Source organism: Capricornis sumatraensis, chromosome 10, assembly GCF_032405125.1.
Source record: "Capricornis sumatraensis isolate serow.1 chromosome 10, serow.2, whole genome shotgun sequence".
NCBI lineage: Eukaryota > Metazoa > Chordata > Mammalia > Artiodactyla > Bovidae > Capricornis > Capricornis sumatraensis.
The window spans coordinates 14,387,053-14,412,389 of record NC_091078.1 but is presented as its reverse complement, the minus strand read 5'-3'; the positions used below and the strand labels follow the sequence as shown (position 1 = coordinate 14,412,389).

Below are 25,337 nucleotides of genomic sequence, written 5' to 3'. Positions count from 1 at the left end.
AGGGGGCATCAGAGGGCAGGTGAGTCCCCCTTGCAGCTCTGTTCAGCAGGGATGCAGGGATACTGTCCGCTGAACAGCGAGGAGAGCACCGGCTGTGTGCTGAATGGGGTGGGCGAATGAGAGAAGCTGTCCTGGCTTGTGTTCATGACGCTGAGCTCAGAGACCACAGGACATAGAGAACTGGTGAGCAATCCCAGCTTCACAATTTCCTCTTCTGTAAAATGGGGTTCTTCATAGTCCCAACCTCCCTAGGGTGGGGCGGGGGCGGGGGGTGTGTGGAGAGAAATGGAGTGAAAAAATCCAGGTGAAGGATTCACATAGAGCCTGGCACTTAGTGGGCTATAAGTGTTACATTTAAATGAGTCCAGTTCCATCGGCCGCTGCTCCAAGGCTGTCCCCTGACACCAGCCTTTCAGAAAACGCACTGGGCAGACTGAAGCTCCGCTGCGGGGAGCTTCCCAGGCGAGGATCGGCCCAGCAAGGCTCAGAGACCGGCTTGCTCGGGGGCTGGCGCGGGGGCGGCTTGGCTGAGGCTGAAGACCCGGGCGAACTGAAGAGGCCCGGAGCCCAGAAATTACCCGAGCTGTGGGAGCCCAGGTACGTGGGTAGACCACGAGGAGTGGAGGGTGGGATCGCCTTGCAGACCCAAAGGTGGGCTGATCCTTTAACCAATCAGCCCGCGGCCCCCCGGGAGGGGTTACGGGAGGAGCCTGTTGTCTGGGTGCTGGGTGGGTTTGAGTCAGCTCTCCTAGTTCCTCCCAGTTCCCCCCAGTGCCCCGTCGCCAGGCAAGCGGCCTGCTGGGAAGGATAGTGCGTTTCCCCTTGCCTTTTGACCTTTTGCATCCTGCTTGTCCCCGTAAATGTTTCTCTGACCTGACTATTCTCCAGGGTAAGGACTGAGGCCACTGTTCTCTCCCCCACCACCCGCTCCCAGCTGAGCACACAGCAAGTGCTAAATAAATGTTCTCTGAATACCGAGCTGGGGAAGCCTCCGGCTCCTGGCTGCTGGAACTGCCTGTCAGGACGGTGCAAATAGTAACAGCGAGGGGCGTTTCACTGAGCATCAGGCACTGTCATCCAGCCTCCTTGTGAGTTCAGTTCAGTTCAGTCGCTCAGTCGTGTCCGACTCTTTGCGACCCCATGAACCGCAACACGCCAGGCCTCCCTGTCCATCACCAACTCTTGGAGCCCACCCAAACCCATGTCCATCGAGTCGGTGATGCCATCCAACCATCACATCCTCTGTTGTCCCCTTCTCCTCCTGCCTTCAATCTTTCCCAGCATCGGGGTCTTTTCAGGTGAGTCAGCTCTTCACATCAGGTAGCCAAAGTATTATTCCCATTTTCTGGAGGAGAAAACCAAAGCTCAGAGAGACTACTTCACACTTACTTCCCCAGCCCTGATTTGTTAACCTCTCTGGCCCCCTGGTTGGGGGTCCCACAGTGAGCTCTTTTGACCCAGAGGAAACCAGACTTCCAAGAAGTGCTTTCCTGGCACCTCCACTGAGACCCTTCCACCAAACCAGGTGGCACTGGGGCCCTGGGCTCAGCCTGGCCTGCAAACCCTCACTCTCCTTCCTGTCTGGAGGTCTGGGTTTGGGCAACCCCCAAGCTCACACCAGAGCCTCCCTCTCTGAGCCTGGCTTCAGCCTGGAGCCTGTGGAGGTGGGGGGCAGCCGGGGAGGGGAGGCATGTCACCATATATCCCCGTCAGATTAAAAAACTAATTTGAAAAGATTAATGTATTCCATTCCTGTTACGCTGGCTCTGATACCTCTGGGCCTGCGGCTGCTCTGCCTCCTGATTATTGAATTTTTATGGCCTGGTAATTAATTGCAGATTCCCTGTTTTGTTCTATTTCTTTTTCTCTGACATTTTAATTTCAACAAAAAGCAGTGGTCTCCATGCAGGTTCTCTCTGGAGATCCTAATGGTCTATAAAACAGAATGACTTATAGACGTGGCACCCACTTCAGTTGGCGAGCGATTGTTTGAAACCTTGCTGATCACGCAAAATTTAATTTTTCCACCTCCCTCCCCTAGTCGCTACTCATTTCTTGTCTCTTCCATTACAGTGCCCGTATCTCAGCTCACAATGAGGGGAGCAAAGTGTCGCCTCTGAAACTGTTACAGTGCCTTTTCCTCGAAGGCCAGGGGGCTAAAGACAAAGTAGGCTTCGATTACTTTCCTTGGAGGTGGCCCCAGTGGTGGTGGTGGGAGCTGGGCCTCCCGAGAGGGCCACATGGATGTGGGCAGCTGCCCCCAGGGGTGAGGGAGAGGGAGGGTCTTTTCTGCCTCTCTCAGTTGCCCTTTAGGCTGAGTGCAACTGCCACATTAAGCACCAAGGTGCCCACAGGCTCATGAGGGCAGGGAGGATGGGTGCCCATATGTGCTCTCAGTCCACACCAGGAAACCAAGGAGGTTGACCCCTGCCAAATTCTTAGCCAGACTGGGTCACTGGAAATAGCTGTTCACAAAGACAGATCTGGAAGAGGCTCCTGCACTCCTACATCTCCCGGCCCTGCTGACATCAGAGGCTGGGCACCTTCCCCTGGGGACCCCCAGGACTGGGCAGGGCAGGGGCAGAAGAATAAGGTCATGGAATCAAGTTGAGCCTAAAGGACTGGAAATTCAGGTACCTTCAGGGGCAGGCAGGCAGGCAAGCGGAGGGTGGCAGGGGGCAGTAGGGACTGTGGCCCAGAACTCACGCCCCATCGGAAGGTGTGGTGGCCACTCAGCTCCAGCCAGCACGGCTGTGTGGGAAGTAGTGTGCATCGCGGCTGGAGCTTCTGATTTTTCAAAAGAGGTTGGAAATCTGGCTTTTAATGCTAAACTTCACAATTTGGAACATTTGGGTTAGTTTTTTTTTTTTTCTGACACTCAGTGTCAGCTAAACTGAATACATCTTTGATCTTTGTGTCTGATCTGGCCCACAGGACAACTGTTTCCTGTGATTTGGAACACAGATCAGAGACACGAGGACACAGAAGTGGATTCTGCTGGGCCCGAAAAGGCCTCACTGGCCAGCTGATGGCCCCCAGTCCCATGGCCCTGCCCCAGGAATCCTCCTTCCACCCCTGGGCTTTCAGTCCTCTTCCTGCCCTCATGGGCTCTTCCCCAGCAGCTGTGGTCTCCCAGAGGTGGTGCCTGTGGGGCTCTGTCCGGGGCTTGCTGTCTTTAGGCCTCCTCTTCACAGAGAAGCCGGTGGCCTGGAGTCCAACCACAGCTGGCTGAGTGATGCTGAGATTTTCACCTAAGACTTTGAGGGGCAGTGACTCCAAAAGTAACTCCAAAAGCCCCCAGACTCCGTGTAACTCCATGGACTCTGGGGGCTGTGGTGGATGGGGTGGGCTGATGCAGACAGCAGCTCATTCTTGCCTTCCTTTTCTACTTTTCAGGGTTCACGTGATTCCTGGGGACCCATCCAAGAGCCAAGGGCCTCTGGGGCCCCACGTTCTGTTTCCACCTCCTCTGTGTTTTGATGCTGCGGAGCCAGTGCTGGAAGTGCCCTGGCTTCGTATGCCTGTTTCCTCACCTGGACAGGCCGAATGGGAAGTGAGAGCATGGGCTCTGGAGTCAGAGGGACTTGGGTTCAAACAGTGATTGGTCCACCGCTCACTCTGTCTGTCTGAGCTCAGAGTTTCTCAGCTAGAAAAATGGGCATGACCCTCCTGTCTTGGTGTTCTGTGCTGTGTAATGAACTATCACACACTGAGTGACTTTAAAAAAGCACACCGTTTTTAATCTCATGGATCTGTAGGTCAGGAGTCAGGTTAGACCAGGCTGATCCTCTGCTCGGGGTCTCACCATGTGAAAGGCAAGGTGGCATCTGTGGGTGCAGCTCTGCTTGGGCTCTGGGCCCTCCTTCAAGGTCTCCAGTTCTTGGCCAAATTTAGTCCCTTCTCACAAAACCCCTCCGTCGCAAGGCCAGCAAAGGCTCCTCGAATACTTCTGGTGCTTCAGCTCATTCTGCCTTCCTTTTCTACTCTGCAGGGTTCACATGATTCCTGGGGCCCATCCAGCTCATCCAGGCTCATCTTTCCTTTTCAAGATGAGCTGGTTAGTGACTCTGGTTCCATCTGCAAAGTCTTCCTTGCCGCTCAAGATGACGAGCGAGAGAGCAGTGGTGGTGGTGGAAAAGATGAGAGGGTGGCAAGATTCAGCACGCCCTCCAGCCTCTCAGCGTTGCTGTGACGATGAAAACCCCCTACCTAGCTCTCTTCCCTCCTCCCTTGAGAACCACGGTGCTAGGCATTTAAACACCCTGCATGGACAGGACGGGCAGTAGGCGTGTCTCTCACAGCCACCCTCCCAAGTAGTTAGCATTGTCCCCACTTTCCAGATGTGCAAACTGAGGGTCAGAAGTCAGGTGACATATAAATGGCAGAGCCAGGATGTGAACCTGTCCCCATCTCAGCTGTACATAAGGGTTGGTCATCTCACCACTGGGCCCAAGTCCAGAGCTCATGTATCTCTGGGAAGTTCACTGAGTTCTCTTGAGAGGCTTCTGCCATGTGCCAGGGATTGACCTGTGATATGATTTTGCAGGTTCAGCCCAGGTCCTGGCATTTGGGTGTCTCTGGGAGTCCCCAGTGGATGACAGGTGTGTGTTTCATGGTGTTACCCGCTTCTTTCTCTTTGAGGGATGGCTGGGGTGCCACTGTCACAGCCATTCCTGAGCATCACGGCTTTTGCTGGACACCTCAGCTGATCCTCAGGAGCCGCCCAGTGGTGAAGACTTTGTGCGGTCCTCTTGAGAAACAGCAAAGAAAAGTCCCCCTGCGGCTCTTCTCTCTCCACCTTGAAACGGTGGCCTGTGTCCTGAGTCCTTTCTTCCCTAAATTAAGATGAATACACATGTCCCAGACTCCCCTGCAGGCATGGGGCCTGGTGCCCACAATCGAATGTACAGTGCAGGACTCACGTGCAAACGTAGCTTGTGAGTCTGTGGTTGGAAGGAGAGTGATGCTGTGGCAATGAGTGTGGCGGAGCTGGAGGTGTCTGTTCCTGCCAAGGGTGGCTGCGGTGGAGCCTCCACTCAGAGGGGTTTTCATGAGAATGGTCCCATGCTGTGTAAAGATGAGATGCTTGGAACTGTAGCAGCTGTCTTGTGGCCATGAGGCAACAAAGTTAAAGATTTAAATAAATAAATAAAAACAGTGAGGTTGCTGAATGGTCCTTGAAGACATTGCCCAGACATTGAACCACCACCAGCAGCTGCTTACCTCCAGCCTCCTTGTTATGTGAGACAATGGAGCCCTTTGTGCTTAAGCAATGATTAGCTATATATTCTTTTATTTGACTCTCAAAGTCTTCCTAACTGATACAGACATGCTAGCAGGATGGTCTGTGCCCAGGGGTGGTTGACAGTTGGTGCTGAGATAACTGTTTTGTGTTTGTTTGTTTGTTTTTTTAATTCAGGATAGAGTTACAGATTCCACACTGAACTCAAAAGCATGCTCTTCAAAGGTAAGGCCCCATTTTCCTCAGGGGGGTTTCCTCACAGGGATGGCCCCATCCCTCTCTCACTTGACAAGTGCTAGTGTGAGTACCAGGCATCCCACCCTTAACCCCAGCGAGGTAGGCATGATCACCCACCCTCTATAGACGGGGCCATCTGAGGTCTCACACCTAGGATGTGGGGATTGGGTCCAGTTCTGTATGGCCTGGGGTCTCCCCATGCCAAAGTGAGTCTCCTTGTTTGTGTCCCGGCCATAGGTGCCAGCGCATCCCAGGTGGTGATGATGGTAAAGAACCCACCTGGCAGTGCAGGAGACACAGGATGCTGGTTCCATCCCTGGGTTGGGAAGCTCCCTTGAGGAAGGAAATGGCAACCCACTCCAGTATTCTTGCCTGGAGAATCCCATGGACAGAGGAGCTTGTTGGGCTACAGTCCATGGGGTCGCAAAGAGTTGGACATGACTGAGCAACTTAGCACACATGCAGGGGGTGCAGGGGCTTCTAGGAGAGTGGAGCACCAGGCAGAGAGCCGGGTTCAGGGCTGGGGAAGCTCACGACCTCCCAGCAGAGCGGTCAGGTTTCTGCTGCAACCAGGGTTGTGCACCAGCCCCAAGTCTCAGCAACTTCCAAAATGACCACCTGCTTTTCTAGCTCCTGGGTCAGAGGGTCATCTGGACTGCTTCTGCTACAGGTTTTGGGTTCACATCTTTCTGCAACAGGGTTTCCCTGATAGCTCACTTGGTAAAGAATCCACCTGCAATGCAGGAGACCCCAGTTCAATTCCTGGGTCGGGAAGATCCACTGGAGAAGGGATAGGCTACTCATTCCAGAATACTTGGGCTTCCCTTGTGGTTCAGCTGGTAAAGAATCCGCCTGCAATACAGGAGATATGGGTTCCATCCCTGGGTTGGGAAGATTCCCTGGAGAAGGGAAAGGCTACCCACTCCAGTATTCTGGCCTGGAGAATTCCATGGACTGTATAGTCCATGGGGGTGCAAAGAGTCAGACACGACTGAGAGACTTCACTTCACTTCACTTGTTTCTGCAACAAGCAGCTGCCTGAAGATGCTCTTTCCCAGAGGACCGCACAGATGCAGGAGGCCAAGCGCCCAGGTGCTCTGAAAGCCTCTGCCTCAGCCAGCTGTGCTGATGCTCCTACGGCCCCAGCAAATCACTTGGCCACGCTCCTCGTGGGGGGCAAGTGTGTGTACTCCTTGCCCTCCATGGGGCAGCCCCTGTGAGGTCACGTGGCAAAGGGTGTGGCTATTATGGGTCAGGGAGGGAAGAGTCAGGGTCAGCAGTCCAAGCTACACACAGATCCCAGGGATCCCCAGGCATCCCCAAAGCCATGAATGCAGAGACCCCCGTGGGGCAGGACCTCAGCAGGGGCAAGTGGACCAGGGTCACTGCCTCAGGCCTGAGCTTCCAACTCCCCAGTCTGTTTCTCAGAGAAGGGACCGGGAGCTGTGGGAGTCAGAGTATTACCTGAGGTCACAGGGCAACCTCCCGCCTCTGCCCATCCCCATCATCCTAAACCCAGATGGGGAGGGGGCAAGGGGTCGGGGCACCTGCCTCCCTGGGGATGACGAGCCCCTTTCTCCCACCCCCATGCTCAAGCATATACCCACTTCCCCCAAGACGGCCGGACACAGAGCCTGGGACTCGAGTATTCCAGCTGCATTGCATGGAGAGCTCTCCGTGCTCGTTGACTTCTGGTGGCCCCTGAGCTGGCCTGGAGACATATTGTTTGCCTTGATCAGTATTTTGTTTCTTTGAATGGAGCCAACATGAAGCAATCAGAAACTTCACATAGAATTCAGATTTGATTTCCGTTTCTTTTGAAAGAGCAGCAGGTTTGGCGACCCTGGGCCCGTGTCGCTGCAGGGCTGGTGGCAGTGTAGCGCCTGCCCGCATCCCCCACGGGTTGTGTGCCCTTGCCCCAGTCCCCACCACTCCCTGCTGCCTCAGATCCAGAGAGCTTCCCCCATATTCCACACTGGTCTTCGTGCTGCTGGAACATGATGCTGGTTTAATCCACTCCCCAGAAGCTCACAGAGGAGAGACACCTGTGCAGGGCACATAGCCCATAATGGGCTTTTGTTTTTCTTTCTCTCTTCCTGAATAAGAATTTCATCTGGATTTCAAAGAGCAATTCCTCTTGTGGGCTCCAAATCAGGACCTCAGACTCTGCTGCCCAGCCTAAGGTCAAACCACTTATATCATGGTTGAATCCCAGAATACTTCTGGCATTGCTTCCCTGAGAGCACAGTCACCTTGACTGGAAAATCTACACTGAGATGAAGCTTTGGGAGATGTTTTGGGGACCCAGGTCCCTGAGTTATGCAGGGAATCCCATTGGATGTATAAAAAAAGATCCTAACTGCTGATACTTACATAGCAATCACTGAATGCCAGTCACTTCTCCTAACTTCATATTAACTCACTTAATCCTCGCATAAACTTTGTAAGGGGGAAGGTACCATTTTTATCCCCATCTTACAGATAAGAAAGATGAAGCACAGGGAGGTTAAGCAACGTTCCCAAATTTGCACATGTTGGAGGTGGTAGAGTTGAGATTTGAACCCAGGCTCTGTGGTTTCAGGGCTTATCGTTCTTAGCCACTGAAGTATCCTAGAGGAAAATACCTGTTGTGCTTAGTCACTCAGTTGTGTCTGGCTTTTTGCAACCCCATGGACTATATAGCCCACCAGGCTCCTCAGTCCATGAGGATTCTCCAGGGAGAATGTTGGAGTGTGTTGCCATGCCCCCCTCCAGGGGATCTTCCCAACTCAGAGACTGAACCCAGGTCTCCCACACTGCACTCAGATTCTTCACCATCTGAGCCACCAGGGAGGCCCAAATACCTATTGAGGTGGCCAAGTTTCCTATAATGTCTCTTTTCACCCTTGAACTTGCCCAACAAGGTAGGGTTGCATTTGGCTGTGAGAGACAGAAAAATCTAAAAGAGAAGCTGATTTCTGTTTTGTATAGATGCAACGTAGAGGTGGCAAGGAGGCTCCAGGGTCAACTGGGGCTCAGGCTTCTCTGCCGTCATCCTCATCATGTGGTGTCTTCTCATTGAACAGGATGACTGCTTGAACTCCAGCCATCACACCTTCAATCCAGTTTTCAGGAAAAAGGAAGGGACAAAATAGAACTAACCTCCTTCCTTTAAGACACTTCTCCAAAGTTTCATAGACTATTGTACTCGCATCCTTTTGATCAGCGCTTAGTCACATGGCCACACTTGAGCCTGGAAATAGTCTATAGTCCAGAAGATAATATGTTTACTGAGAAATCAGTTCTATCATTAAACTTAAAAGAGAGAATGGATATTGACTCAGCACCATCACTGTGTTGTTTACAGATAAAGAAACTAAAACTCAGTGAGCGGAATGACCTGCTGGAGGGAACACAGCTGGGAGGAGGTGGAGCTTGGATCTTCTGTCCCTGGGCCCTTTGGAGCAGGTAGGGCTCTGAAGATACACTCTGCCAGTTTCCTAGGCGGTGAGGAGGACTATGGGTATGTACACGACTCCCTTCCCAGGCCCCAGGAACACCCAGTGCCCAGGTCCTGCCAGCCAAGCAGCTTTGTGCCTGCAAGCCCTGGCAGCCTCTCTGGATGCAGATCCATCACCACAGCACCAGCCATGCCCTGGGCCTGACTCCATCCATCCCTCTAATGTGCACTGACTGTGCTCGGGCACGTTCCTCAGGCAGCCTCAAGAGCGCTGAATAATTCAGGTCTGCGTAATGGGATAATGAATTCACTGACAACCCAGTGTGGTCTCAGTACTTACGTTTCAAGAAATACTGACTCCCCAGGCCCGCTCTGCAGGCTGGAGACGTACACACATCAAGAAACTGTTGCCTTTACCTGCCTTGTGGGGTTCAGGCCTGATTGAGTGGATGCCCTACTTTGGTCTCACTCATTGTTCAACTGCTTGGGCGACTGGGGAGTCTGGAGGGCAGGGGGCCTCTCTGGTTGGAACTGTGGGGCGAGGTGGAAGTGGAATCACAGAAGCTCGGACACACAGAGCCGGAAGGGACCCTTTGGTTCTGCACACGCATCTTATGAACCGGGAAAGTGAGGTTATGACAGGGACAGGCCTCTGCTCCTGCACACTGCGCTCTGTGGCTGGGAATGCCGGGAATGGATCAGGAATCTGGGGAGGAGATCTGCTTTTTTTCCCTCCTAACGCTCTGGTTTCCCCGTCCCTCAGCTGTAGAGAGTTGTTGTTAATGACTCCCAGCTGCCCCTTCCCTGGAGATGGGCCTTCAGCCTAACAAGAGCCGTTCCCGGAAGGCCTGGCCTCCCTGCGCGACCTGGACAGACTGTGGCCCTGACCAGCTGATGTGGTGCCAAAGGCCACCCTGAGCCTCAAGGTAGGATGAACACTGATGCTTTTAAGGGTCCAGAACCCTTGAAGGGACCGGGCTGTGGCTCAACCCCAGCTGAGACCCTGTTCTGGCCTAGCTTTTACTGCTCCTCTGTCCGGCTTCCCTCGCTCCCCTGTTCCTCAGAGCCTCTTCCTGTCCCCACCAACTCCCACCCTACACACCCCCACTGCTGTAAATCATCTGAAGGGAATGCCGGACTCAGGCTCTGCTTCTGCAGAACCCTCCTGAGACAGTTGCGTTTCTGGGTCTGAACCCTCCTTCCTTATTTTTGTTTTTAGCTTTAAAAAAGAATATTTTTTATCAGAGTATAGTTTGCTTTACAGTGTTGTGAATTTCCACTGTACAAAAAAGTGAATCAGCTATACGTATACGTATATCCCCTCTTTTTTGGATTTCCTTCCCACTTAGGTTATCACAGAGCACTGAGTCGAGTTTCCAGAGCTCTAGAGTAGTGAGGGACAGGGAGGCCTAGGTGTGCTGAAGTCCATAGGATTGCCAAGAGTCAGACATGCCTTAGCAACTAGACACCAATAGGAGGTTCTCATGAGTTATTTGTTTTATACAGAGTAGCAACAATGTATTAGAGAAGGGAATGGCTACCCAGTCCAGTATTCTTGCCTGGAGAACTCCATGGACAGAGGAGCCTGGTGGGCTACAAAAGTCAGACACAACTGAGTGGCTAACACACACATCAGTGGTGTATATGTGGCAGTCCCCGTCTCCCAATCATCCAACCCCTGCCCTCCCCCTTGGTATCCATGTTTGTTTTCTACGTCTGTGTCTCTATTTCTGCTTTGTAAATACGATTGTCTATACCAGTTTTTTTCAGATTCCATACATATGTGTTAATATACGATACTGGTTTTTCTCTTTCTGACTTACTTCACTCTGTACGATGACTAGGTCTATCCACATCTCCACAGGTGACCCAATTTCATTTCTTTTTATGGCTGAGGACTGAAGCGACTTAGCAATAGCGATATTCCATTGCATGTATCGTCATCCATTCTTCTGTTGATGGACGTTTGTTTCCATGTCCTGGCTATTGTAAATAATGCTGCTATGGACATTGGGGTGCATGTGTCATTTTGAATTATGCTTTTCTCTGGGTATATGCCCATGAGTGGGATTGCTGGGTCACATGCTGGTTGTATTTTTGTTTTTTTAAGGAACCTACATAACTGTTCTCCATAGAGGCTGTATCAGTTGACATTTCTACCAGCAGTACCGGAGGGTTCCCTTTCCTTCACACCCTCTCCAGCATTTATTGTCTGTAGATTTTGTGATGATGGCTATTCTGACTGGTGTGAGGTATCTCGTTTTAGTTTTGATTTGCATTTCTCTAATACTTACTGATGTTGAGCATCTTTTTGTATGTTTGTTGGCCATCTGTATATCTTCTTTGGAGAAGTGTCTACTTAGGTCTTTCACCCATTTTTTGATTGGGTTGTTTTTTGATTTTGAGCTGCATGAGCTGTTTGTATATTTTGGAGATGAATCCTTTGTCAGTCGCTTCATTTGCAAATATTTTCTCCCATTATGAGGGTTGTCTTTCTGTCTTGTTTATGGTTTCCTGTGCTATGCCAAAGCTTTTAAGTTTAATGAGGTCCTATTCATTTATTTTTGGTTTTATTCTCATTACTCTAGGAGGTGGGTCAGAAAAGATCTTAACTGCGATTTATGTCAAAGAGTGTCCTGCCTATGTTTTCCTCTAAGAGTTTTATAGTGTTTGGCCTTACATTTAGGTCTTTAATCCATTTTGGGGTTAGGGTAAGAGAATGAGATTAGAACACTCTCTAACATCATACACAAAAAAGAACCTTCCATTCTGGGGACTCCTCCTGGAGGGCTAAGCGGCTCAGGGCCAAGAATGCTTGGCCCTGGCTCTGCTGTGCGACCGTGAGGAAACCACTTCTCCACCCTGGGCCTCAGTTTCCCCGCTTGCATGGCTGGGGTTGGGGGAGCCTCTCTCATGCTCCTGCCAGCTCTGAAGGTCTGTGGTATGACCTGAAGCGCCAGGAAGCCAGTGCCACATGTCCATGGAGTCCTACCATCGGGACTTTCTCTGAAGGCTTCTTCAAAATGTAAAAGCATTTGCAATGAGAATGAGTTTCCTTATTTTTTTTTGTAATTATTTATTTATTGGCTGCACTGGGTCTTTGTGGCTGCTCAAGGGCTTTTCTGTAATTGTGGAGGGTGGGGGCGAGTTGTAGCACAGGCTTCTCATTGATGGGCTTCTCTTGTTGTGGAGTGTGGGCTCTGGAGTGCGGACTCGGTAGTCAGGGTACACAGGCTTAGTTGCCCTGCAGCATGAGGCATTCTCCTGGACCAGGGACTGAACTCGTTCCCCCTGCACTAGCAGGCGGATTCTTATCCACCGGGCCACCGGGGAGGCCTTGAGAGTGAGTTTCATGTAAATGACCATGTGGCAGGCAGATTCTCTCAAGGTGGGATCCTCGGGTCACCTGAATCCGTCACTGGATGGGGACTGCCTGGTTGGTACTGTGGGGTGAGGTGGAAGTAGAATCACAGAAGCTTGGACATGCAGAGCTGGAAAGGACCCTTTGGTCCTGGACACCCAGTTTATGAGCCAGGAAAGTAAGGTTGTGGCAGGGATGGACCTCTGTTCCTGCACACTGCGCTCTGTGGCTGAGAATGTTGGGGATGGCTCGGGAATCTGGGCAGGAGACCTGCTTGTTTTCCTTCTAACCCATTGGTTTCCCCATCCCCCAGCTACTGGAGGTTGGTGCTAATGACTCCCAGCTGCCCTTTGCTGGAGACGAGTCTTCAGCCAAATGAAAGCCTTAAGGCCAGCCCACCCAGCATGACCTGGGCAGACTGCAGCTGATGACTGGTTGGTATGCTGTAAAATGGCCACCACTGGGGACTGCCACTGAGTCCTATTATTGGGGACTTTTCCGTGAAGGCTTTTTCAAATGGCAGAAGCATCTGAGATGAGAATGAGTTTCATATTAAGTGATGATGCTGTAGGGCAGACTGTCTCAAGGTGGGATCTTGGATCACTTTAATCCATTACCTGAAGGAATGTATATTATTATTGTTATTTTAAAATAATCATTTATTTGGCTGTTCTGGGTCTTTGTTGTGACATGTGGTATCTTTAGTTGTGGCATGTGGGAATCTAGTTCCCTAACCAGGGATTGAACCCAAGGAGCATGGACTCTTAGCCTGTGGACCACCAGAGAAGTCCCAGGACTGCTTATTATTATTCCCCTTCCCTTCTTCCCTTTTTTGAATATGGTATGTGATGTCTGGAGCTGCAACAGCTATCTTTCAGTCATGAGGAAACAACATGAGATGTAAACAATAAGCTAAGGAGGGACTTCCCTGATGGTCCGGTGGTGAGGAATCCACCTTGCAGTGCAAGGGAAGCAGGTTTGATCCCTGGTCGGGAAACTAAGATTCCACATGCTGTAGGACAGCTAAGCCCGTGCACCACAATGAAGATCCCACATATTGAAATTAAGACCCAATGCAGCCAAATAAATACATTTTTTTTAAAAAAGCTAATGATAGTGAAGCAGAAATACAGAAAGAAACTGATTTTCAATGGCATTTCTGAAACATTGCACAAAACCTGAAAACTGCCTCTAGAATCTCAGTATGTGAAATGATTATCTTTATTGCGCAAGCAAGTCCTGGTTGAATTTTTCTTTTATTTGCAGCCCAAAGTTTTCCAAACAAATCAACAGTCTTTATCTCATTGAATCATAACAGCAATCTTCTAAAGTAGAAGATTTATTATATTATTATTATTATTGGCTCAGATAAGTGACATAGCTAAGGCCACACAGCTGGCAAAGGGCAGCTGGAGCTTTCAGGTTGGGAGGAATTTTGATAATTGATGAAAACGTAACTCGTGTCTCCACTGTGTGTGTCCCGTTGTAGTCTGGCCACTGGGAATAATCTCCCTTGCCATTCTGGTCTTTGGTCATTCTCTCTCTACGCATCCACCCTAGGTGGGTGGATAATCTCAGCTTAGAGATACGGGAAAGGTCCCTTGTGGGGTGGGGAGAAGGAGGTGGCAGGTAGCCACTGTCCTTGCCAAATGGAGTGTGGCCAGATTCTGGTACCAAGGACAAGGGGAAGACTGAACCCATTTTGGAGATGATTCTGGCCTCTACAGTTCTAGTCTCTTGGATGTGGGGTTACAGTGAAAGGGAGAAAGCTCAGACACAGAAATAGACAGAGGTATGGAAGGAGAGGGAGACAGAGGCAGACGCTGAGGAGGAGGGGGAGAGGAAGAAAGAAGGATGACAGGTTTCAGAGATAAACTTTGAGACAAACATAGCAGTGGACCTCAGCTCAGACACAAGCTAGTTCATCCCCCCGCCCCACCCCCTACACCGGCTTCAGCCTCTTCACTGTGTGATGGAGTGCCCTGGGACACCTCCCTCGCTGGGACAGGATGGCCCAGCACTGACCTGTAATGGATGCTAGGTCAGTGGCCCCTTCTGTCCCCACACAGACCAGTCTGTTGGTTTGGAAGGTGCTCTGAGGGTGGAGGCAGGGTGATGCAACCTTAGGTAAACCTTTGTCTTGCCTTTTCTGGAGAGCAGAGGCCTCTTGAAGAAAGGCAGGTAGCACTGATGCGTGTGTGTGTGTGCGCGCGTTTCAGACTAAGTACTTTAAGTGGTCAGAAAGCTGGATATTTCCCTTGACAGAAAAGTAGCCTTCTTGATTAGCAGCAATACCAGAAATGCCTTTGTCTCCTGAACAAGCGGGTGGGGTTGGGTAGGGGGAAGAATTTAAAGAGTCATCAGAACACAAGGAATCTAGGAGCCACTGCTGGGGTTAGCTGGGGGAAGAATCACTGCTCCAGACCCTGAGGCTGAGCCCTCAGACCTCGGGGGTTGATGTGTGTGTGTTGGGGGGGAGCCCTCTGTGAGGGGCCTCCTGTCTACCTTGGATTAGTGGGGAAGCAGGGACAGAAATGGCCCCAGACTGAGGAGTGAAAGAAGGTTCTCTGTCAGGAACATAGAGCACCTGGGGGTGTGGGCAGCGAGGAGCCTGGGGGTCACCTTCACCCTGGTGGTCTCTGGGCAGAGTCTGTTCTCCAGAACCTGGTGCAGAGCCTTGACTGAATGAGTGAGCCCTGGGCTCTGCCAGGCCTGGAGGCTGTGAGTGAGGATGAAGGAGGTGGTGCTGCAGCATCAGCTGGGGGCTCAGGGCCTGGGCAGACAGTGGCCCCTCGCGCCCTGCTCATGTGGCTAACTCCTCCCTCCTGGGGGTTCAGGGAAGCAGACCGTGCTGTCTCCCTCAGGTTGGATGTGCCCTTGACTGAGTTGGTGCAGAGGCTTCAAAATGTGTCTGTGAGTCTTTAGAGCCTCCTCTCATAAAGAAGTGGGGTCTGGGTCCCCTCACCCTGAGCCTGGGTGACCCTCCTTGAAGAGAATGCGATGGAGGCGATGTTCTCTGACTTCGGAGGCTGGTTAGAAAAGGCCACGTGGCATCTCCCAGATTCTCTTGGGAACTTGCTCTGGGAGCCCTGTAAGAGGTCCATCTCCACAGAGGCTGCCATGTGCAGAGACCACATAGCCTGAGAGAGGTGCCTCAAGGCCCCCAACTCGTCCATCCCCAGCTGTTTGAGTCTCCCTTGCCCCGGTGTCAGGCATGTGCTCGAGGAAGCCTTTGAGATGACCCCAGTCTCAGCCATCCTGCCTGTGATGCGTGATGGACCCAGAGTGAGAACTGCCTGCAGTCCAGGCAACATCCAGATCCATGAGTGGAAGAAATGATCATATATGAGGGTCCTACGGCTGCGTAGGTCACAAATGACCACACACTGGAGGCTCGGGTCTAAAGTCAAGGTGCTGGCTTGTTCCTTCCGAGGGCTCTGAGGGCGAATCATCCCTGCCTTCCTCCCAGCTCCTGGTGGTTGTAGGCAGTGCTTGCTTTTCTGGGCCTGTGGATGCTTCATTCTGCCTGCTGCTTCCATCTTCACATTGTGTTTTCGCTGTGTCTCTGTCCATATAAAGGACACTGTCACATTTGATTAGGGATCCCTGGCACAGACATAAAGGACCTGCCTGCCATGTGGGAAACCCAGGTTCCATCCCTGGGTCAGGAAGGTCCCCTGAGAAGGGAATGGTTACCCACCCCAGTATTTTTTCCTGGAGAATTCCATGGAAAGAGGAACCTTGGAGGGCTATAGTCCGTGGGGTTGCAAAGAGTCAGACATGACTGCGTGACTAACACTGTAACTTTTTTACTTTTCCATGTATTCCAGTATTACTTCATCTTGGCTAATTACATATGTAAGGACTCTGTTTCTCAAATAAGATGACATTCTGAAGTAGTGAGGTTGAGAATTTAATATATCTCTTAAATTATCTTAATATATCTCTTAATATATCTCTTAAATTGGGGGGGCACAATTCAACCATGACATATAGTTATTTGAAGCCATTATTATTTAAAAATTATTTATTTATTTGTGGCTGTGCTGGGTCTTTGTAGCTGTGTGTGGGCTTTCACTAGTTTTGGCAAGCTGGGGCTGCTCTCTAGCTGCAGTGTGCCGGCTTCTCATTGCGGTGGCTGATTTTGTTGCTGAGCACAGGCTCCAGGGCATGTGGGTTCAGTAGCTGGAACTCACAGGCTCCAGAGCAAGGGCTCAGTAGTTGTGGTACATGAGCTTAGTTGCCCTGGCAGCATGTGAAATCTTCCCAGACCAGGGATTGAACTCATGTCCCTTGCATTGACAGGCAGATTCTTTACCACTGGAATACCAGTAAAGTCCAAACCCACTATTTTGAACCTATTCATTACGTAACAGTATTTACTCAGAACATGAGAATGAAGGGATGGCTAGGAAAGCAACTGAAACATCAGTGGAAATGTAATTTACCGGAACATCCCTCTAGGAGGCTACTGTATGTGGCTGAGATAATCAGTTTTCTAATTAGCTTGCAGGAGGTGCTGAATCCTCCTCACAAAAGATGAATGTTCCAGCAACATCATGTGGTTGAATAATAACAGACAGCTTCTCTAATGCCTTCTTTTTTTTTTTAAGTTAAATTGTTGATTTTTTTTTTCCTTTTAGTTTTATTTATTTGGCTGTGCTGGGTCTTAGTTGTAGCATGTTTGATCCTTGTTGCTTGCTGAGACATGCAGAATCTTTTTTAGTAGCAGCATGCAAACTCTTAGTTGTGCCGTGCAGAATCTAATTCCCTGACCAGGGATTGAACCCGGGTCCCTGCATGGGGAGCTTGGAGTCTTAGCCAGTGGACCACCAGGCAGGTCACCTTAATGCCTTCTAATGTAGGAAGATAACTTGAGTTTTGCTTTGTAAGATATTCCTCCCTCTTAAATAAATGTTGGATATTAATTTAAAGAGAATCAATGTGATTATTAGAGTGTTTCTGGCCTCCACGTCTATCAGCATGGCCTCGTTTACTAACACCTTCACCATCAGAGGTCTGATTAGCTGTGGGCTACAGTTGCCTGGTTAAGTGTCTAGTTTCTCCATAGACCAGAAGCAATCCTGAGAACAGGGTCGGGCCTTGTCTTGCTGTCTCTTGAATCCCCAGCACACTTTTTGGCACATAGAAGGTGCTTAATAGTCTCTGAAAGCATGGATGTTGGAAAAGGGACAAAGGGACTTAACGTCTATATGATGATGAAAGGTATATATATAAATATATCAGCTACAAATCATCTAAGGATGCTAGAAGAAATATTTTTGAAAATTGAAATTCTTTTCTGTTAATAGAAGAACCTTTAAGAAAATAAGGGAATCGAGAGGCCAGGAACAAATTGGAAACCTCAGTCCAGGGAAATAAGACTGCTGACACCTTGAGGACTTCTACCTAATTTCTACTAATTATCTACCTTATTGGCAGTCTATAGCTTGAGCTTCTGTGGCACAAGAAAGACAAGGAAGAATCAAGGGATGATAAACATGACTGGGAAAAGTTGAAAAAGAACCAAACAACGATTGTGGGAATTTAAATATATCACATATGAAATTAAAAACTCAGTGGGACAGCTAGATAGAATAGACACTGCTGGAGAAGGAATTAGTTAACTGGAAGATGGATCATAGCATAGCACAGAAAGAAAGAATGAAAGAGGTTAAGAAGGTTAAGAGACGTGGAGGATGAAATGAAAAGGTGTATGTCTAATGAGATTTTTAGAAAGTGATTAGAGGAATAATGGTAGAGAAGTGATATTCAGAGAGGTAGTAGCTGAGAATTTTCTATGATTATTAAAAAGCATGAATCTTCAGATTCAGCAATTCCAGTGCTATCAAGGTAAATAAACAGAAGTCCATATACAAATACATCATAATCTAATTAAAGAATATCAAAAGCAAGTAGAGCTCTTAAAAATATCCAACAGAAAAAAAAAAAAATTGTACCATAAGGAGAGTGGTACAGTGGGAATGTGCTGGGCCCAAAACCCAGAGGTCAATGGATTGAAAAAAAAATTGTGTCATTCATGGCTTCTGTAATTAAAAGAAATTAGGCTAAAAGTTTATTAGTTAAAATAGTATAAATAGTAACAATGAAAGACAGAATAATAATAACTTTAAAGGACTTCGCAAATTCACAAGGATTCACAAGGTTGGATTCACAAGGATCCAACCAAGGATCTATTTCTGCTTTATTGACTATGCCAAAGCCTTTGACTGTGTGGATCACAATAAACTGTGGACAATTCTGAACGAGATGGGAATACCAGACCACCTGACCTGCCTCTTGAGAAACCTGTATGCAGGTCAGGAAGCAACAGTTAGAACTGCACATGGAACAACAGACTGGTTCCAAATAGGAAAAGGAGTGCCTCAAGGCTGTATATTGTCACCCTGCTTATTTAACTTATATGCAGAGTACATCATGAGAAACGCTGGGCTGGAAGAAGCACAAGGTGGAATCAAGATTGCTGGGAGAAATATCAATAACCTCAGATATGCAGAGGACACCACCCTTATGGCAGAAAGTGAAGAGGAACTAAAAAGCCTCTTGATGAGAGTGAAAGTGGAGAGTGAAAAAGTCGGCTTAAAGTTCAACATTCAGAAAATGAAGATCATGGCATCCGGTCCCATCACTTCATGGCAAATAGATGGGGAAACAGTGGAAACAGTGTCAGACTTTATTTTTCTGGGCTCCAAAATCACTGCAGATGGTGACTGCAGCCATGAAATTAAAAGATGCTTACTCCTTGGAAGAAAAGTTATGACCAACCTAGATAGCATATTCAAAAGCAGAGACATTACTTTGCCAACAAAGGTTCATCTAGTCAAGGCTATGGTTTTTCCTGTGGTCATGTATGTATGTGAGAGTTGGACTGTGAAGAAGGCTGAGCACCGAAGAATTGATGCGTTTGAACTGTGGTGTTGGAGAAGACTCTTGAGAGTCCCTTGGACTGCAAGGAGATCCAACCAGTCCATCCTAAAGGAGATCAGTCCTGGGTGTTCATTGGAGGGAATGATGCTAAAGCTGAAACTCCAGTACTTTGGATACCTCATGTGAAGAGTTGATTCATTGGAAAAGACTCTGATGCTAGGAGGGATTGGGGGCAGGAAGAGAAGGGGAGGACAGAGGATGAGATGGCTGGATGGCATCACTGACTTGATGGACGTGAGTCTGAGTGAACTCTGGGAGTTGGTGATGGACAGGGAGGCCTGGCATGCTGCAATTCATGGGATCACAAAGAGTCGGACACGACTGAGTGACTGAACTGAACTGAACTGAAGGACTGTATACCCCAGTCTCTAATAAGACTGAAATAATTTCTTAAAAGATAATTTATCTCTTAAGTATAAATCCAGATCCTAGGTATGTACTAAAGAGAATTGAAATAAATGTCCATATAAAAACTTGTACACAAATGTTCATAGCAGTGTTATTTAAGAGTGAAAAAGTAGAAACAACCTAAACAATCTAAATATACACCCGTTTATGAATGGATAAGGGCGTACCTGGTGGCTCAGACAGTAAAGAATCTGCTTGCAATATGTGAGTCTCAGGTTTGATCCCTGGATCAGGAAGATCCCCTGGAGAAGCAAATGGCTACGCACTCCAGTATTCTTGCCTGGAGGATTCTATGGACAGAGGAGCCTGGCAGGCTACATACAGTTCATGGGGTCACAAAGAGTCAGACACAACTGAGCAACTAACATTTTCACTTTTTCATGAGTAGATAAGCAACATGTGATACATCCATACAATAGGGTATTACTTGCCATAAAAAGGAATGAAATTCTGATCCATGCAATAGCATGGATGAAGCTTGAAAACATGCTAAGCAAAAGAAGCCAGACACAAAAGGTCACTAATTGTATGATTTCACCTATATAAAATGTCCAGAATAGTCGAATTCATAGAGACAGAAGGTAGATCTGTGGCTGCTAGAGGCTGGAAGGGAATATGGAGTAACAGCCGATGAGCATGGGCTTTCTTTTCGGGTGATGACATGTTCTAGAATTAGGTTTCTTGTTTGTTTTGTTTTTTGGCTGTGGGTGCTCTTTAGTGTGATCTGCGGGCTTCCCTAGTTGTAGCCCTTGGGTTTAGTTGCTCCATGGCATGAGGGATCTTAGTTCCCTGACCAGGGATTGAACTTGAATCCCTTGCACTGGAAGATGGATTCTTAACCACAGGACCACTAGGGAAGTCCCAGTGGTGAGGTTTGTTAAACCTTACAAATACACTAAAGCCACTTAATTGTACACTTTCAAAGGGTGAATTTTATAGCATGTGAATCACAAAAATGCAAAAAATAGTAATAAAGGTAGAAATAAGGACGTTTTCATTTATAGGCATACCTTGAAGAAAGCAAATATCTTAATAAAGCAAGTCACACAAACTTTTTGGTTTCCTAGTGCATATAAAAGTTATATTTTGGGAATTCCCTGGTGGTTCAGTGGTTAGGATTTGGCACTTCCACTGTGGAAGGCCTGGGCTCCATCCCTGGTCAGGGAACTAAGATCCCGCAAGCAGCACAGAGCAGTTAAAAAAATGTTTTGTTTGTTTACACTATAGTCTGTTAAGGGTGCATTAGCTTTATGTCAAAAAAATGTACATACCTTAATTAAAAAATATTTATGGCTCAGAGGGTAAAGTGGCTGCCTGCAATGTGGGAGACCGGGGTTTGATCCCTGGGAGAAGGAATGGCAACCCACTCCAGTACTTTTGCCTGGAAAATTCCATGGACAGAGTAGCCTGGTAAGCTATAGTCCATGGGATCGCAAAGAGTCGCACATGACTGAGCAACTTTCACTCCAAAAAATGCCAACCGTCTTCTGAACCTTCAGTGAGTTGTAGTAGCAACATCAAAGATCCCTTGTCACAGATCACCACAGCAAATATAATAGTGGAAAATATTTAAAGTATTCTGAGAATTACCAAAAGGTGACACAGAGTGATGAAGTGAGCAAATGCAGTCGGCAAGAACAGTCCTAATGGACTTGCTTGATGCAGAATTGCTACAAATCTTCAATTTCTAATAAACACGTGTGCGTGTGTGTGTGTGAGTGTGCATGCTCAGTCACTGAGTCGTGTCTGACTCTTTGCAATCCCATGGACTGCAGCCTGCCAGGCTCCTCTGTCCATGGAATTTTCCAGGAAGGAATACTGGAATGAGTTGCCACTTCCTACTCCAGGGGATCTTCCTGGCCCAAGGATTGAACCCACATCTCTTGCGTCTCCTGTATTGACAGGTGGATTCTTTACCGCTGCACCACCTGGGAAGTCCCACTGCACAAAAAGACAAATTATGAAGCACAATAAGGTGAAGCTGAATAAAAGTTATGCCTGTTTACTTAAAACTGAGACAGTTTATAAACAAGAGATCCCTATTCAAGGAGTTTCTGAAGGATGAACCTGAGAATAAAAGTGATCTGAGGAAACAAGTCTCAGACACCAGAAATAACGATGAATTGAAAAAAATAATAAAAATAGGGGTAAATATAAACAAACACACTGTCCAAAACAGTGTCTATTCCATGGGGTTAAACAGGAGATGGAGCTAAATGCCTGGACTTTTAAGTGAAAGGAATGAAAGGTTTTGAAGCAGTTTGTATTGTTGCAGAGAAGGGTAAGATATTGATTAACTTTAGGCTAAGTTAAGTTAGGTAATAATTTCAAAATGCTGAGTCACCAATAAGAAAATAGTAGAATGCCCATTCTCTACACAGTACAAGGGGGGAAAAAATGGAATGAGTAAAAAAACCTCAATTAATTCAAAATAATGCAACAAAGAAGATGAAAATAAATTCTTAGGAAGCAGGACAAATTAAAAAGAAAACAAGATCAGAAATGAGGTCAAATATATTTGTAAGCTCTGTAAGTATGAATAGACTGAACTCTCCAGTTAAAATTCATGTGCTGTCAGATTAACAAACAGAATAACCAAATGCTGCTCACATGAAACATGTCCAAGACATGAGGACATATAAAAAATTATAAGTAAAACAGTGAAAAACTATCAGAAAAATGCTAATCAGAGACATGTGTAAAACATGAGGACAGATAAAAAATTGTAAGTGAAAGAGTGAAAAACTATTAGAAAAATTGAAACCAAAACCAAAAGAAAATTGGCATAGTTACATTACTATCGGACAAAATATTAATTGACTTTGAGGCAAAAAGTCACCTTTTCAGATATAGAGGGTCAATGCATGCAATTTAAATTTATAAGGAGAAAATCGTAGTTTTAAATTCATGAATACCAAGTAATGTAAATTCCTTACCAGATATATTATTTGTAAATATTTTTTTACCATTCTGTGGGTTGCATTTTCTCTTTATTGATAGTGTCCATAGAAGCACAGAAGTTTTTTAATTTTATTAATTAAGTTCAATCTATCTTTTTTTTTTCTTATTTTGCTCATGCTTTTGGGGTCATATCTAAGAATACTTTGCCAAATCCAATCTCATGGAGATTTGCCCCTATGTTATCTTGTAAGAGTTTTAAAGTTTTAGCTCTTACATTTAGGTCTTTGATCCATTTTGGGTTAATTTTTGTATATGGTGTGAGGTAAGGGTTCAACTTCATTCTTTTGCCATGTGGATATCCAGGTGTCCTGGCATCATTTGTTGAAAGGACTATGCTTTTTCTATTGAATGACCTTTACACTGTTGTCAAAAGTCAGTTGACCGTAGATATATGGGTGTATCTGTAGTTTCAATTTTAGTTCCTTGATCCATATATCTAGCCCTGTGCAGTACCACACTATCTGGATTGCTGTTGCTTTGTAGCAAATTGAATTCAGCAAGTATGAGTCCTACTTTGTTGTTCTTTTTCAAGATTGTTTTGGCTGTCCCCGATCCTTTGTAAGCCTTCCCGGGTGGCTCAGGTGGTAAAGTGTCTGCCTGCAATGAATCAGCCTGCCAGTTTCTACAAAGAAGTCAGCTGGGTTTCTGACAGAGATTGTGCTGAATCAGTATTCAAGTCTTACATTTCTTTACAAGGGGAGCATATCTCCAATCAGTTGGTACACAAGAGTAGGACCAAAGGACCTTCTTCACCAAGCTGGTCTGGTGTGCCCCCATGTGTGTGTCCTCAAGAAGTCACATTCAGCATGGGTGTCACTGGGACCGGATGTGTGTATTGAGTGTGTAAATAACTGAAATAGAAACCCAAGTCTTCAAGACCCTTCCAAGCTTGTCCTCAGGACTGCAGTAATGGGTGATCTTAAGTTGGGTGCCCCAAGCCACAGACCTTGTGAGGATTTGAGTGAAAGCAGTTATGTGGGAGGTGGTCTCAGGAAGTCCTGGAAGGGGAGTGGGGAAAGGGTCCAGGGAGGGGAGAGAAGTCAGCAGAGTGTGTCTAAATGAGCTGGTCATTGCTGCGGGCATCTGGGACTCAGTTCCACTGGGCACCTTTATGAGAGGATAGAGAACAAGGGTTCTCAACTTCAGCACTACTGACGTGTGCGTGCATGCATGCTAAGTCACTTCAGTCGTGTCCGACTCTGTGGGAACTTATAGACTGTTGGGCTGGATAATTCTTGATTATAGGGAGCTTTCCTGGGCATTGTTGGATGTTCAGCAGCATCCTGGCCTCTACCTGTCAGATACCAGTGGCAACCATCCAACCAAAATGTCTCCAACCATCCAACCAACATGTTGCCAAATGTCCTCTGGGAGGCAAAACTGTATGGTTGAGAATCACTGGTATAGATGTGTTTGTCAGACATCCAAGAGGGAAGGAAGCTGGGGTAGATACACACCAACTCCTCTTCATCAGTGTTAAGGCTGCTCCTGAAGGTTTCAAATCCCTCCACCTTTGTCCTGTCCTGGGGATCTATTGACCATGATCCCAGCCCAGAGAAAGGTCTCAGGCAGTGCTGCAGGTGCCCATAGTAAGAAGCCACCAGCATCCATGGAGATAATGAGGCCTGCAGGGATTGTGGACCCTCACAGTGCATCTACCTGGATTGTGCCCCATGAGGCTTTCAGTTCAGTTCAGTCGCTCAGTCATGTCCGACTCTTTGCCACCCCAAGGACTGCAGCACGCCAGGCTTTCCTGTCCATCACCACCTCCCAGAACTTGTTCAAACTCATGTCCATTGAGTCCAACCATCTCATCCTCTGTTGTCCCCTTCTCCTCCTGCCCTCAATCTTTCCCAGCACTGGGGTCTTTGCCAGTGAGTCGGCCAAAGCATTGGAGTTTCAGCACAGCATCAGTCCTTCTAATGAACATTCAGTACTGATTTCCTTTAGGATAAACTGGTTGGATCTCCTTGCAGTTCAAGGGACTCTCAAGAGTCTTCTCCAACACCACAGTGCAAAAGCATCAATTCTTCGGTGCTGAGCCTTCCTCATGGTACAAATCCCACATCCATATGTGACTACTGGAAAAACCATAGCTTTGACTAGATGGACACCTGTCAGCAAAGTAATTTCTCTGCTTTTTAATATGCTGTCTAGGTTTGTCATAGCCTTTCCTCTAAGGAGTAAGTGTCTACCAGCCTCATGGCTGCAGTCTCTATCCACAGTGATTTTGGAGCCCAAGAAAATAGAGTCTCTCACTGTTTCCATTGTTGCCCCATCTATCTGCCGTGAAGTGATGGGACCAGATGCCATGATTCCAGTTTTCTGCTATGTTGAGTTTTAAGCCCAAATCCTCCCCATGTCTGTAGCTTGGCCTGAATGTCCATGTTCCTGGGGCTTGTGGGTGCCACTGCATCACTGTGTTGAAACCAACCTCCCCCCATTCCCTCCTGCCCCAACAAGGCTTTGGCCCCTCAGCTTGCTTCCTAGTTTTCCCATCTGTCATCATAGGCCTGGCCCAGCTCCTTCAGGTTGAGGAAAGATGACTTGCAAAGACTTATAGACAGAAAAGCCCCTAAATGATGTTTCTCCAGGTGGAAGGCACTGGCGGAAAAGGTGCTCACAGAATTCCGCCCCTCTCCCCGTCTCAGCTCCCCGTACCCACTAGAGCCTCTAAGAATTTTCTTCTTTTTCAGTATGCTCTGTGATTTGAGCAACCTGACCTCTTCTCGGGGCCTCAA

General features: G+C 47.8%; 1 long non-coding RNA gene across 1 annotated transcript in view; it reads left to right on the top strand.

Annotated features, from left to right (window-relative positions):
• The first annotated feature begins 4,015 nt into the window (after window positions 1-4,015).
• Window positions 4,016-25,337, top strand: part of LOC138087416 (uncharacterized) — an 82,347-nt gene continuing 61,025 nt past the window's right edge. Inside the window, exons 1-4 of the long non-coding RNA XR_011145477.1 lie at window positions 4,016-4,601; window positions 5,420-5,467; window positions 8,826-8,926; window positions 9,682-9,844. This is a non-coding gene — a long non-coding RNA (uncharacterized lncRNA). The remainder of the gene's footprint in view (window positions 4,602-5,419; window positions 5,468-8,825; window positions 8,927-9,681; window positions 9,845-25,337) is intronic.